Raw genomic sequence first — 12,884 nt, 5'->3', positions numbered from 1 at the left:
ATCACAGCAGCCAGTGACTGAATTGTAGCACTAAGCAGTTGTATTGCATCCTCCTGTGCTGCAGCGGAGTGCTCCACACTCCTTGCCAGTCCATCAATGCTTTCGGGCACCCTTCCCACTGCACCCATAAGCTAAGTGTGCATGTTCACCGTCTGGGTGTTCATTTCAGCGATGAGCTGCTTCTCCTCTGCATCCAGTGCAGCAGGACTCACTGGCCTACTCTCCCTCTGGGGAGATGGCCCCCAAGCTTCCCTAGCCACATCGCATTGCTGCAGCCCACTGGGTCCTGGAGCTTCACCCTCATCAGACCCTTCCCCCCTGCTCCACTCCAGGGAAGACGTGGTCCCAGTGTGGGCATGGGCTCCCTCGGGAGACGCTGGCACTAAGGCTCCGGCTTCCTCTTCCTCCTCGCCTGCGGCGTCGCTCCCACTGGCTGGTTGAGGGCCCGTCTCCTCAGCTGGTGAATCACCATCTGAAAGCAGGGAGGTACAAGAGTGGCTTTAGTGTCAGGATAGGGGGGCAATAAGGGAGCAAGGACTGGAGCAAGTTGGATTGAAAGTGTAAAAGGCTGGTGTTGTGAGGGACAAGTGGAATGAGAGAGGAGAGAAAGCTGATGACTTTACCATTGCTGTCCCAAAGGGGGTCGCCCTCTCCAGCGATGACGAGACCGATCACCTGGCTTGCGATAATCCTGCGGGCGCGCGCCTCCAGATCGCTGAGGGTTTGCAGCTGAGGCCGCCCTCCACCCATCCGTTGCTGCTGACGCCTATTATGAGATAGCTAGGCCTGCGAGAAAAAAGATGGTGTCTGAGTAATTATGCAGCCATGTGCTTGACTGATGTGCCTCCCATAGTTGAATAGCCCTTAATATATGCAGCCATGTGCTTGCCTGATGTGCCTCCCGTAGTTGAACAGTCCTTAATGTATGCAAGGTGTGGAATGTGCGTGTGTGTTTTATGAGATGGCCATAGGTCTTGGATGAGTGTTGGGCATTGGGGCTTTTACACCCTCTGGCAATAGAGTGAGGTTGAGATGGAGGGCTGGAGAGGTATTGAAAAGCAGCCACCCGAGTGAGGTCATTGAACTTTTTCCAACAGTGCGTATGGGTCCTGGGTACCATGCTCCTGGAGGAGATGTGCTGAGCCACCTCCCTCCACACTCTTCTATAGTTGCGGGGCAATGGCCTCCTGCCACTCTCTGGGTACAGTATTGATCTTTGGCGCTCCACTGCACCAACCAGAACCACCAAGACCCGGTCGCTGAAGCACTGAGCTCATTCCCTGGTCCTCTCCATAGTCCTTTGTAGCAGCTTTGAGGTTGAGGTCTGCCCAGGCTGAGATTCAAGGCTGCAATGAGCAGGGTGTGGCTGGAGAGCAAGATCGACCCTCCCCTTTAAGATGTGGCCAGTGCCAGTGTGTCTGTGTTCCATTGCTGACTGACATCACCTGAGCTTCGCCAGCGCTCTGAGATAGCGCCTCGCTCCTCGGCATTAGCGCCTTAAGAGGGGCGTGTCGAGCCTGATTTAGTGCTCCAATCACCTCCAGGGGCAACAGAAGCCAAGTTTGTAGTCGGAGGCGATAATTTACGCCAGACGCTAAACTTTGTGCCCGGCCGATAATTGCGCCCCCATAGAGTCATAACGGCACAGAAAGAGGCCATTCGGCCCATCAACATGTAAAACTACAACTCATTGTCAGAAAGGTCAAGAAAGGTCAAGAAAGGAGATAGCAATGGATCTCCTACAAAACAGACAGTGCTTTCACCAACAAGGTGGTCACCACATTAAGTGCCTGGAATGGTCAAAGCACAAATCAGCAGGAAACTTTAATGTGAATTCCAAAGGCAAAATCTAGCACAAGTGGAATTCAAATCTGACATAAAATCTGCACTGCAATTGTCCCAAGATCAATTTGTAAAACAATTAGGGCAATCATGTACAAATCTAAAGTTATATTTGGAAAATGCTGTACTCTGCCAGGGAGCCGTGTTGATTTGGCTTTCGATTTTGGTTCTTTATTAACTGGTGGGGAATACTCAGAAATAAACAAATATATCATTCAGTACATAATTCTCGCATTTATTACTTTCAAAGATCAATTAAAAATGCGGGTTACCTTGTTTGGTTTTGGCCAGCCTTAGTGACATCAATCAAACGTGTTTTTCAGGTTTCTTACATTTGGGAAAAGAATTGGGTACATTTAGGATGGCTGTCAGAAAATAAAAGATACAATTAGTTGAAGGATGGTCATAAACTGCATATTATCCTGATTATAAATCTCACAGATGATGACATGAAGCTAAAGTTGGTGTTAACAAAAATCAGATAACTCTTACTTATTGAAGAGGACCCAAGCCAGTCCATAGAGCCCTCCCGGTTCCGACACTCCAGTTATAACCAACAGAGCAACAAACCATCTCTCTCTCAAGTCCAGTAAGTCGAGATCAGTATTAACACAGCTGTAGTAAACTGTTAAAAATAGATGATAATTCAAAACTTACAAAGTATTACAACATTCCCGCTCTTCCCGGTTCCACAAAAATAAATGAAGACTTGTCGGCTAGACTCTTCTCTGGTCAGACTGCCAGTTAGTGCTGGGCAGATCATGCACAGTGCACACTCCACCCAAAACTGTCCCAAAATGGCAATCAAGCCCCATGTAGATCATCGGGCTGGACTGACTGACTCAGGCAGGCTCTCCGGCCACCCAGCAGTAGGCCCCGGGGAAGACAGGGATGGCCCCACCATTGGCAGGAATGGGACAGTAAGTTATAGCCCACCATTCTCAGGGCATTACTGCCCCATTTCCACCGAGCGAGAGGCCTCAAAATCACTTCCTACCATTAATATTTTGACATCGATACATATTGAACTTTTCCATAATTATTATTGTAATTAGTCCACTCCATTCCTCTCCCTATTATCTCAGTTTGTTCTCTTTAACATGAGATATTCTTCTAAATGGAGAACTGATATTCATACATTACAAACTGAAGTTCTAATTGTGCTGTAAACTGAGCTTGCTGCAAACCAACATCACTCATTTCTATCTTTTGCACATTTTTGTAATGTCTTCCTAAATAATTGAAACAATCTTGGTTTAATTAGGATAGGCAGAAAAGCATCAGAGGATTATTACCTATTGGGCAGTCGGTTCCTCCGACAATACAGTACAGCACTGAAGTGTCAGCCTAGATTTTGGTCATGTATAAAAACGTGAACCTGTACCAAAGCAATCAGTAGCTCTAGTTACAAAAGACACATATGACACATTTTCAAATAGCAAAAGGATTGGGAGAGACAGCACCCGAGTAAGAAATAGTACAGTATTAGGTGGGGTCAGACTAAGAGAGAATACAAGAAGGTCTAAGATAGGTTTACAGTGCATGTGTGTAAACGCACGAAGTGTGGTAAATAAGGTTGGTGAGCTGCAGGCGTAAATAGCCACATGGGAATATGATGTCATGGCAATAACGAGAACCTGGCTCAAAAAAGGACAGGATTGGGTACTAACTATTCCTGGATATAAGGGGGGGGAAATTGGGTTGCTTTGCGCCTCTCGTTAGTGCCCATGGAGGGTGCTAACGGGGCTCAAATGCCCTAGCGCCCGGGCGCAGCGCCGCTAACACCTCCTGCGAAGTTCAGCAGGAGGTTAGTGGCGGCGGTAGCCGGTAGTGCCCGGTGCCGCTGCACCGCTGGCGATGATGTCATCGCCGTGCATAGCACCCTGCTAGCGCCCCGGCCGCAAACTTCGCTTGCGCCCCATGACCTATCGCCGGACGATATGTCCGATAGGGTCAGGGGGACATTTCTTCAGTGGCGGCGGTGCTAGTAAAAGGGGCAAATGTTGGGTAGCCATTTTTTGGGGGTCGACTTCCAGCACCTGCCCCCTTCCCCTTTTTTTCTTGGGGTGCCGGCTGCAATTGCTCAGCCTGGCACTCCTCGAGTGCTGGGCTGTTTTCATGGCACCCCGCTCCCCGGGTTGCTGCTGCACGTATCTTCAGTTGTAACGCCCCAAGAAAGAGGGGGAGCACTTCCAGTAGTGCTCCACCTCCTGCTTGGGGCGCTACTAATGAATTTCCAGCGGAGGGGTGCTAACTTTCTCAGGGCACTAAAATTAGCGCCCCGGCGACGTTAGCGACCCAAAAGGGTCGCCACCCAATTTTTCCCCCAAGGTGTTCAGGAAAGATAAGGAAGGGAAGATAGGAGGTGGGTAGGACAGAATCTATTTTGTTAGTGTTGAGAAACAACAGAGGTGCCATTACACTACTAGATGTATTCTATTGGCCACCAACTAGTATTAAGGATATAGAGGAGCAAATTTGCAGGGCAATTACAGAGAGGTGCAAGAACTATGGAGTAGTGATAATGGGGGACTTCAACTATCCTAATGTAGACTGGGATAGTAATAGTGTGAAGGGCAGAGAGGGGGAAGAATTTCTGAAGTGTTGTTCAGGAGAATTTTCTTGATCAGTACATTTCTGGCCCAACGAGGAAGGAGGGATTGCTGGATCTGGTTCTGGGGAATGAGGTGGGTCAAGCGGAGCAAGTGTCAGTAGGAGAACATTTAGGAAACAGTGATCATAGTATCATAAGGTTTAGATTAGCTATGGAAAAGGACAGGGAGCAATCTAGAGTCAAAATACTTAATTGGAGGAAAGCCAAATTCAGTGGGTTGAGAACGGATCTGGCCCGGGTAAATTGGAATCAAAGACTGGCAGGCAAAACTGTAATCGAACAATGGGCTGCCTTTTAAGGTGGAGATGGTTCTGGTACATAGAAACATAGGAGCAGTAGTAGGCCATTCGGCCCGCTCCGCCATTCAACGAGATCATGGCTGATCATCCAAACCCTAGCACCCGGTCCCTACACCGACAGCCATCCCACCCAAGCCTTATCCCCGCGTATTTAATCCCCCCTAACACTAAGGGCCAATTTTTTATCATGGCCAATCAACCTAACCCACACATCTTTGGACTGTGGGAGGAAACCGGAGCACCTGGAGGAAACCCACGCAAACACGGGGAGAATGTGCAAATTCCACACAGACAGTCACCCGAGGCCGGATTTGAACCCGGGTCCCTGGCGCTGTGAGGCAACAGTGCTAACCACTATGCCACCGTGCCGTACAGTCGAGGTACATTCCCACGAGGGTGAAAGGTAGGGTAACCAGAGCTCCCTGGATGACAAAAGAGATAGAGTAGGATGAAGCAGAAAAAGAGGGTGTATGACAGATGTCAGGTTGAGAATATAAGTGAGAACCAGGCTGAATATAGAAAGTTCAGAGGGGAAGTGAAAAAGGAAATAAGAGGGGCAAAGCGAGAGTATGAGAATAAATTGGCAGCTAACATAAAAGAGAAGCCAAAAGTCTTCTATAGGCATATAAATAGTAAACAGGTAGTAAGAGGAGGGGTGGGGCCAATTAGGGACTAAAATGGAGACCTACGCATGGCGGCAGAGGGCATGGCTGAGATACTAAATGAGCCCTTTGCATCTGTCTTTACCAAGGAAAAAGATGCTGTCAAAGTCATAGTGAAAGAGGAGGTAGTTGAGATACTGGATGGGATAAAAATTGATAAAGAGGAGGTACTAGAAAGGCTGGCTGTAATTAAAGTAGATAAGTCACCAGGACTGGATGGGATGCATCCGAGGATGCTGAGGGAAGTAAAGGTGTAAATCGTGGAGGTACTGGCCATAATCTTCCAATCCTCCTTGGATACGGGGGTGGTGCCAGAGGACTGGAGAATTGAAAATGTTACACGCTTGTTCAAAAAAGGGTGTAAGCATAAATCCAGCAACTACAGGCCAGTCAGTTTAACCTCAGTAGTGGGGAAGCTTTTAGAAATGATTATCCGGGACAAAATTAACAGTCACTTGGACAAGTATGGATTAATTAAGGAAAGCCAGCACGAATTTGTTAAAGGCAAATCGTGTTTAACTAACTGGGTTGAGTTTTTTGATGAGGTAACAGAGAGGGTTGATATGGGCAATGCGGTTGATGTAGTGTACATGGACTCCTAAAAAGAGTTTGATAAAGTGCCACATAATAGGCTTGCCAGCAAAGTTGAAGCCCATGGAATAAAAGGGACAGTGGCAGCATGGATACGAAATTGGCTAAGTGACAGGAAACAGAGAGTAGTGGTGAACGGTTGTTTTTCGGACTGGAGGAAGGTATACAGTGGTGTTCCCCAGGTGTCGGTACTAGACCACTGCTTTTCTTGATATATATTAATGACTTAGACTTGGATGTACAGAGCACAATTTCAACATTTGCAGATGACACAAAACTTGGAAGTATAGTGAACAGTGAGGAGGAGAGTGATAGACTTCAAGAAAACATGGACAGGCTGGTGGAATGGGCGGACACGTGGCAGATGAAATTTAACGCAGAAAAGTGTGAAGTGATATATTTTGGTAGGAAGACCGAGGAGAGGCAATATAAACTAAGGGGTACAATTCTAAAGGGGGTGCATGAACAGAGAGACCTGATTTTAACACTTTTCCCCCATCCTGCACATTTCCTCTGGAACACGCCAGTTAATCCTGGCGGCCTCACAGGTGGATTGCTTACTAACAGCTGCAGCTCCACCATTAAAAAGGAGTTTTCACCAATGATCATTTGCAGGTGGCAGAACTTTGTTGTCTCAGGTCTGGGGAAACTTTTAGCAGGCATACTCATTGTTGTGGAAGTTTGGAGCCTGACACCCATCTCCAGTGTGACCTCCTGGGAAACCCCTCTCCCCACCTTGACTGAGCGCTTCCTCAACTGAGGCATATACCAGAAGCATGGGAACCATTTATTTCCTTTCCTCCTGGACATCAGATTCAGACGAAGACCAGCTGTGGCAGCAGCAGAACCATGAACAACAGCAGCAACAACAGGAGCACTAAGCTGCTGCTCACGCACCTGAAGCTGCACAGGCCAAAAGGCACCAGCGCACGCCCACATTGCTGCCCGGGATGCAAGGGACGCACTCATGTTGGCCAGATTGGCATAGCCTGTACAATCAAACACTTTTGCCTCGCACCTTCTTACCAGAGCATCGACAATGGACAAGAACCTGTGGATTCCTAGCAACCTGACCACCATACTAACAACTGCAAGTCCGCTCTAGGCCCTCAATGTGGAAGTCCCATTTGCGAAATGACACAGGCCACAACTTCAACAGTTTGCCATCAGAATTTTTTATCACAACAAGCAACTGATGGTATTTCAAAAATAAACACAACCTAACACCCAAGTGACTACCCTTGTGACTACTTGTGCATTATCTTCCTCTTACGCGTGCTCCTACGTGGTGCTTCCCCTATGGCTTCAGCAGATGTGGAAGTCCCTTGCTCACTTTCTTGCTGCTGCTGTCTCAACACCTTTAGCGGCCGTCCTTTGAAGTTGCGAACCTGTGAGGGCTCGGCAACAGTCTGCTGCTCCAGCGACTGCGGCCCATCTCAGTTGGGTGAGGACTCTGGTGGGGCTCTGACCGAGGGCTTTGCAGTGGCATGGTCATGCAAGCGCTTGGAGAGGAGCCCCCACTTCCTTGTTGTCTGCCACCAACATCCCTCTCATGGGTCAGTCCCACTTCAGAGCTAGCAAGTGGCTTGACAGCACTTTGCTGCACTTCAGGGGGGCCATGAGGACCCGTTTCTGCACTGGAAGTCCTACTCCAGGGGACTTCCATAAAGGTCTAGTTTCTATGCTCAATAGCTAACCATCGCTCCTCAAGAGATGCCAGTCTATTCTGAACAATGACCATGTTTTCAACACTCTGGCGACTTAGCTCCTCCATGGCCGTAGCCATCCTCTCCTCTACCGTAGCCATCTTTTCCACGGAGGTTGCCATCCTTTCCGTGGTGATGCATTCATGCGCCAATGCCTCCACAAAGGCTCTGCTCATGTTCACAATGGACTCTTCCATTCGCTCCACACTCGCAGCGACCCTGGAGACAAAACCTGCCAGAGACTCCTGCACCTGTTCCTGGAGTTCCAGCACCGCTCTCCTTCTGGATGGACCCAGAGGCACAGGGTCGACATGCAGCTGAGCCGAGCTGGCAGTGTACTGCGCCCTCCGACGAGGACTCTCCATTGCTGTCCCTGTCTCCACCATCTGCTGATGCTCACTTGTGAGCTGTGATACACCAGATGACAACACTACTCTATCTCGCAAAGGTCCCACCAAGGTGTGAGTGTCTGCGCTGGTGCTGGGTGCACTGAATTCTGCTGTCGCTACGCCCTCAGAGGTTGCAGCTTCCTCTGAGGAGTTTGGAAGCTCAGGCTCTTCCTCCTGGACAGTGGGGACGGGGGCTCTCGATGGTCCTGTGGGGGAGTAAAGGAAAGAGTTAGAGATGTGAGGTAAAGGTTGCATGCACATTGAATTGTGCAGATGATCATAAGTCAATCTGTTAGAGCATCAGAATCATTATCAGTCACTCATGCAATGTCAATGAGAGAGATGCCAAACTATTCTGTCACCAGCTTTCTGATATGCGCCCATTTGTCCGTCCCCCACTTGGGAATCGTCCTCGATCCCGGCGATTTCCAGGGCCCCCTCCTCCCAGGCAGTGAGCTGGGCTACTGAGGGTGGACCTCCTCCTGTCCTTGCTCTTTCCCTCTTATTGTGGGCTCTCTTTTCCTGCAATGAGGGACACAAGTGGAGTTTGAGTGAGAATGAAGGAATGAGTGTAGAGAATCCATAGCATAGATGCTTAGAAGGAGACAAAGGGCCCTCCCTGTGTGTTGTAAGTTGTTGTCATTGCATCACAGTGATAGGGAGTGTGAGGGCTGCATGGTCGAACAGTTAAGTGAATGTGACCATAGAGAGAGAGAGGAAATGGGTACGGGTGCAGGGATGTAAGTCTCAAGTGGGATGTGGAGGAAGAGGTTGGCAAAGCAGAGTGCTGGTGAGGAGAAGTAATGGGGATCAGATTAAGGGTGATGGGAAAGTCATACTCACATTTCCTGTGCGGAGAAGGTCATGAAACCTCTTCCTGCATTGCAGCCAGGTTCTGCAGCACATAGAGATTGAGTTGACCTCCTGGGCCACTTGCATCCACACAGTTTTAGTCTGCTGGGGAGGCTTTTTCCTCCCTGAGGAAGGGAAGAGCACTTCCTTATTTGATCTTGCTCCCTCCACCAGAGCTTGGAGGGAGGCCTCATCGAACCTTGGAGCACGCTTTGGCCTACTGCTGGACATAGTTGCTGAATGAAGCGACACAACAATGGGCACAAAGTTTAAAGTCTCCAGAAGAAGCAAGGGTGCTTGCAGGCCTTAAATCCAGAAGGAAAAAAATTTGCAGCGCTACGGGGAAAGGGGTGGGGGAGTAGGACTAGCTGAAGTGCTCTTGCAGAGAGCCAGCACGGGCTCAATGGGTGAATGGCCTCCTTCTGTGCTGACACCATTCTATGAAATATTTTTAAAAATTACACTTGTGCTCATATCTCAGGAAGGCATTCTGCATACACATATTTCATGAATTTAATATACAAATTGTGTGACATCTGTGGAAGAATACATTGGTACTCTGGTTTTGCTGCTGTAGTTATTGCCAACATGGGGAGCAATGTATGCTTAAGGATGGAGACAATTTATTTGATGCGTCACCTGGTGTTCACTTCAACATGGGCCTTGGGGCCCTCCTTAACAATGATTGATGGCTATGTTTGTATATTACTTTAAAATAAATTAGTAAAAAGTAAAACAAATTTTTTTTTAAACTGATTTTCTCTGCCTTCCCTATCTACCTATTTTGGGCCGAGCTGGACTTTGTCTTTTAAAAAAGTCACTAGTTAGATTCAAAGATGGCAAAAGAACCAAAGGCGACATGTGACAGTTCACAGTGACAGTGGTGAAGCTGGTTTTCTGTTTCAGTGGGTCAGACTCTATATCATTATTCCGATCGACTGCCTGCACAGTCAGTGAATTGTCAGTCTATGGTTTCTGCATCTGGCAAGTTCAAGACCTTTAGTTGCCCTGGAAACCAGGTACGAAAAACATTTTTATTGTGTCAGAAATGCAAAAACAAACAAAGGCCGGAATTTTGCCTACCTCAGCAGGTCCGGTGCAGGCAGTGTCCGTGGAGGGTCACGACCCCGCTGCTGGCTCCATCCCACTGCTGAAAATGAACTTACTTTAATGGGGCCTATTAAGTCCACCCAGTGCATTACCCGGCCCAATTAGATGGAGCGGGTCTGGTGACGTCATTCATGACGCGTTTTCAGCCAGGATCTTTAAAGCGACCATGGCCACATTAGATTTGAAGTTTAATCTAACATAGTGCTGTCAGTGTACTACAGCATTGAGGTGCTGCAAACACTGACAATGACTGCACAGAGGCAGAGGGCTGCACCCAGGTTCTCCAATGACTCCCTCCATATGCTTAGATCACGTAGGGAGGTCTTCTTCCTTTCCGATGGGCAGAAGAGACCTCCCCAGGAGATCAAAACAGCCTGGTTGCAGAGTGCAGAGGGGGGCACAAGCAGGGATGTGGTCAGGAGGGCCTGGGTGCAGAGCCGCAAACGTTTCAATGATCTACACTGCACTCAACTTCATCCTGCTGTGCCTCTCATCACATCCCCATCACTCTGCCTTCCCCACCCTACTCCTGCACATCTTTACTCACACCAACTTATCTTGCACCTCCACCCATCCCTCTCTATCTACATTATCACTTCCCCATCTCACTAGACACCCCTCACACTCACCCTCATCCTAGTGCAATCATACCAACTAACAACACACACGGGTAGCCACTTGGGTGTTTTATCCAATGTTTATGTAAAGCTTCTGTTAATGTGCTGTCAAACATAAAAATCTTTATTTTCAAAACTTTCCGGTCTTGGACAGATCTGTGTGTACTTTTGGAAGTGGCTTAGTCAGTTGCAGTGAATGGTGAGACATATGGTACCCCCCACAATGGTGATGAGTGTGAAAGGAATGGCTTGGGCATTGTAGGGATGCTTTATGGTGTTGGTGTGAGGTGGTACCAACCAGGCGCATCATGTGGCAGCCAGGGTGTACAGCATCAAGTGATGTAAATCTGGCCTTGATGAAGCCATCCCTGGCCTCCCGGGCAGCAATGTGGTCGGGTGCTGATGCCCTCTGTCCTGTGCAGCATCAGGTGATTGTGGAGAACGTTGGTGTTGTTGTTGGTGCTGCTGGTGTACCTGGTGATGCTGGTGTTGGAGCTCATCGTGGTCCGATTCTGAAGACCAAGGTGAGATGGCATAAAGGGCACCCATGTCAACGGAATAGATGGCAGGTGAAGTACAGCTGACAGAAGCATTCTGCCAATGGTCAAAGAATTCTTCCAATGAGGGGAGACTGGATGGAGACTTTGCTGGAAAGACTTGCAGCCTGCAGAATCGGTGCTGGAAATGGACTGAGCAACAGCTTCTGCCTGAGGAAAGTGGTCATCTGTCGGGTGGGAGCTTTTACTGTACTTTTGATGCTGTCAAGTAATCAGCTGGAGCAATGGCCACTGAACTCCTGCCTCAGGTTGGCAGACGTGCTTCCCGAGCAGCGTGAACCCCATGGCCATGCAGGGAAATTTAAAAAGGCTCTTAAGTGCCTGTAAACTACCTGATAATGATTTCAATTGGGTCGCCCGCCTCTGCCGGTCGGGTCGGCTCCGTGATGACAGATGCGCCTGGGGGAAAGGCGGTGGGTGTGGGATGACAGCGTGTTCCTGACCCGCTGTCAAAAATAACAACTTTCCCACCCGACCCACCACCAATCATGACCGCTACCACCCTGGAAAATTCTGGCCAATGTATTTTATATCTATATGTCCCTAAGGTGGCATTCAGTGATTGAAGAATGCGAAACTCAAAGAAAAAGTCTCTCATAAAAATTCAAAAGTTTTCTAACTAAGCCAGTTCCAATGAAGAGTCCCATTTGAAACCTGTCTTACTGATCAATCTGCTGTGTATAACCAGCATTATCTGTTTCCAACATCACTGTATAGGTTGGCCAAACATTTCAGAGTTATTCGATGTGCTCCAAGAGCACCACAATCCTGTCAGAATGTGGGTTCCAACATAAATTTACTACATTTACACTTACAGGGAAGCAATCTTTCAGTGAATGAAGCATTCAGCAAACGAATGGCCCCAAACTGCTTGTAACAAATAACATTTTATTTAGTCATCAGGAAATATTTTATAAAAGGTACAGATTACCTGAATTGGGCTCCATGTAAAACCTGGGAGGGATATCATTGTTTCCATCTGCAGTGCTACACTTAACATTGTCAAATGGTAGATCAGTATCAGTAAATTTTACAAGTCCCACAACTGTTCCAATTGGGCTGTTTTCTCGAACAGTGAATGTATCATCTGGTGATTTATGATTCCATTTGTTTTTACGAGTCACTTGTACAATCAAAGTAGCTGTGCCTGTGCAAATCAGACAGTGTAACACCAGTTTAAAATGAAATGACGTTAGCAAATTGTAAAATCTTAATCATTGACATTATGTAATCCGTCCAAATTATCATCTACTTACTTGTTAATGAGGGGGTTCCACCATCTGAAATCTTGATTAATATTGTATGTTTGAATTGTAGCTCTTCAAATGCTAAATTATCATATTCCAATCATTTAGGGCCAACCTGTACATATTTAAAACACAGTTAACATATTTGGGGGAAAAATTGAGTTGATTTGCGCCTCTTGGCATCGGCATGTGCAGAGCCCTGCTTACACCCCGGCCGCTAACTTTCCTTGTGCCCCCTGCCTATCGCCGGACGATATGTCCGACAGGGTCAGGGGGCATTTTTGCAGCGGCGACTGCACTAGTGTAAGGGGCAGGTGTCCGGCGGCCATTTTTTTGGCCGACTGCCAGCACCTTCCCCTTTTCTCCTCTTGAGTGCTGGGCTGTTTTCCCGGCACCCT

General features: G+C 48.0%; 1 pseudogene; it reads right to left on the bottom strand.

The window, feature by feature from the left end:
• Window positions 1–2,955: 2,955 nt before the first annotated feature.
• Window positions 2,956–12,884, bottom strand: part of LOC147105725 (cadherin-related family member 3-like) — an 86,681-nt pseudogene continuing 76,752 nt past the window's right edge.

The sequence above is a fragment of the Somniosus microcephalus genome, chromosome 17, assembly GCF_052327205.1.
Source record: "Somniosus microcephalus isolate GS21.2 chromosome 17, FLI_Smic_1.0, whole genome shotgun sequence".
NCBI classification, from domain to species: Eukaryota; Metazoa; Chordata; class Chondrichthyes; order Squaliformes; family Somniosidae; genus Somniosus; species Somniosus microcephalus.
The sequence above is the reverse complement of the archived record's forward strand: the minus strand, read 5'-3'. Positions and strand labels throughout refer to the sequence as shown.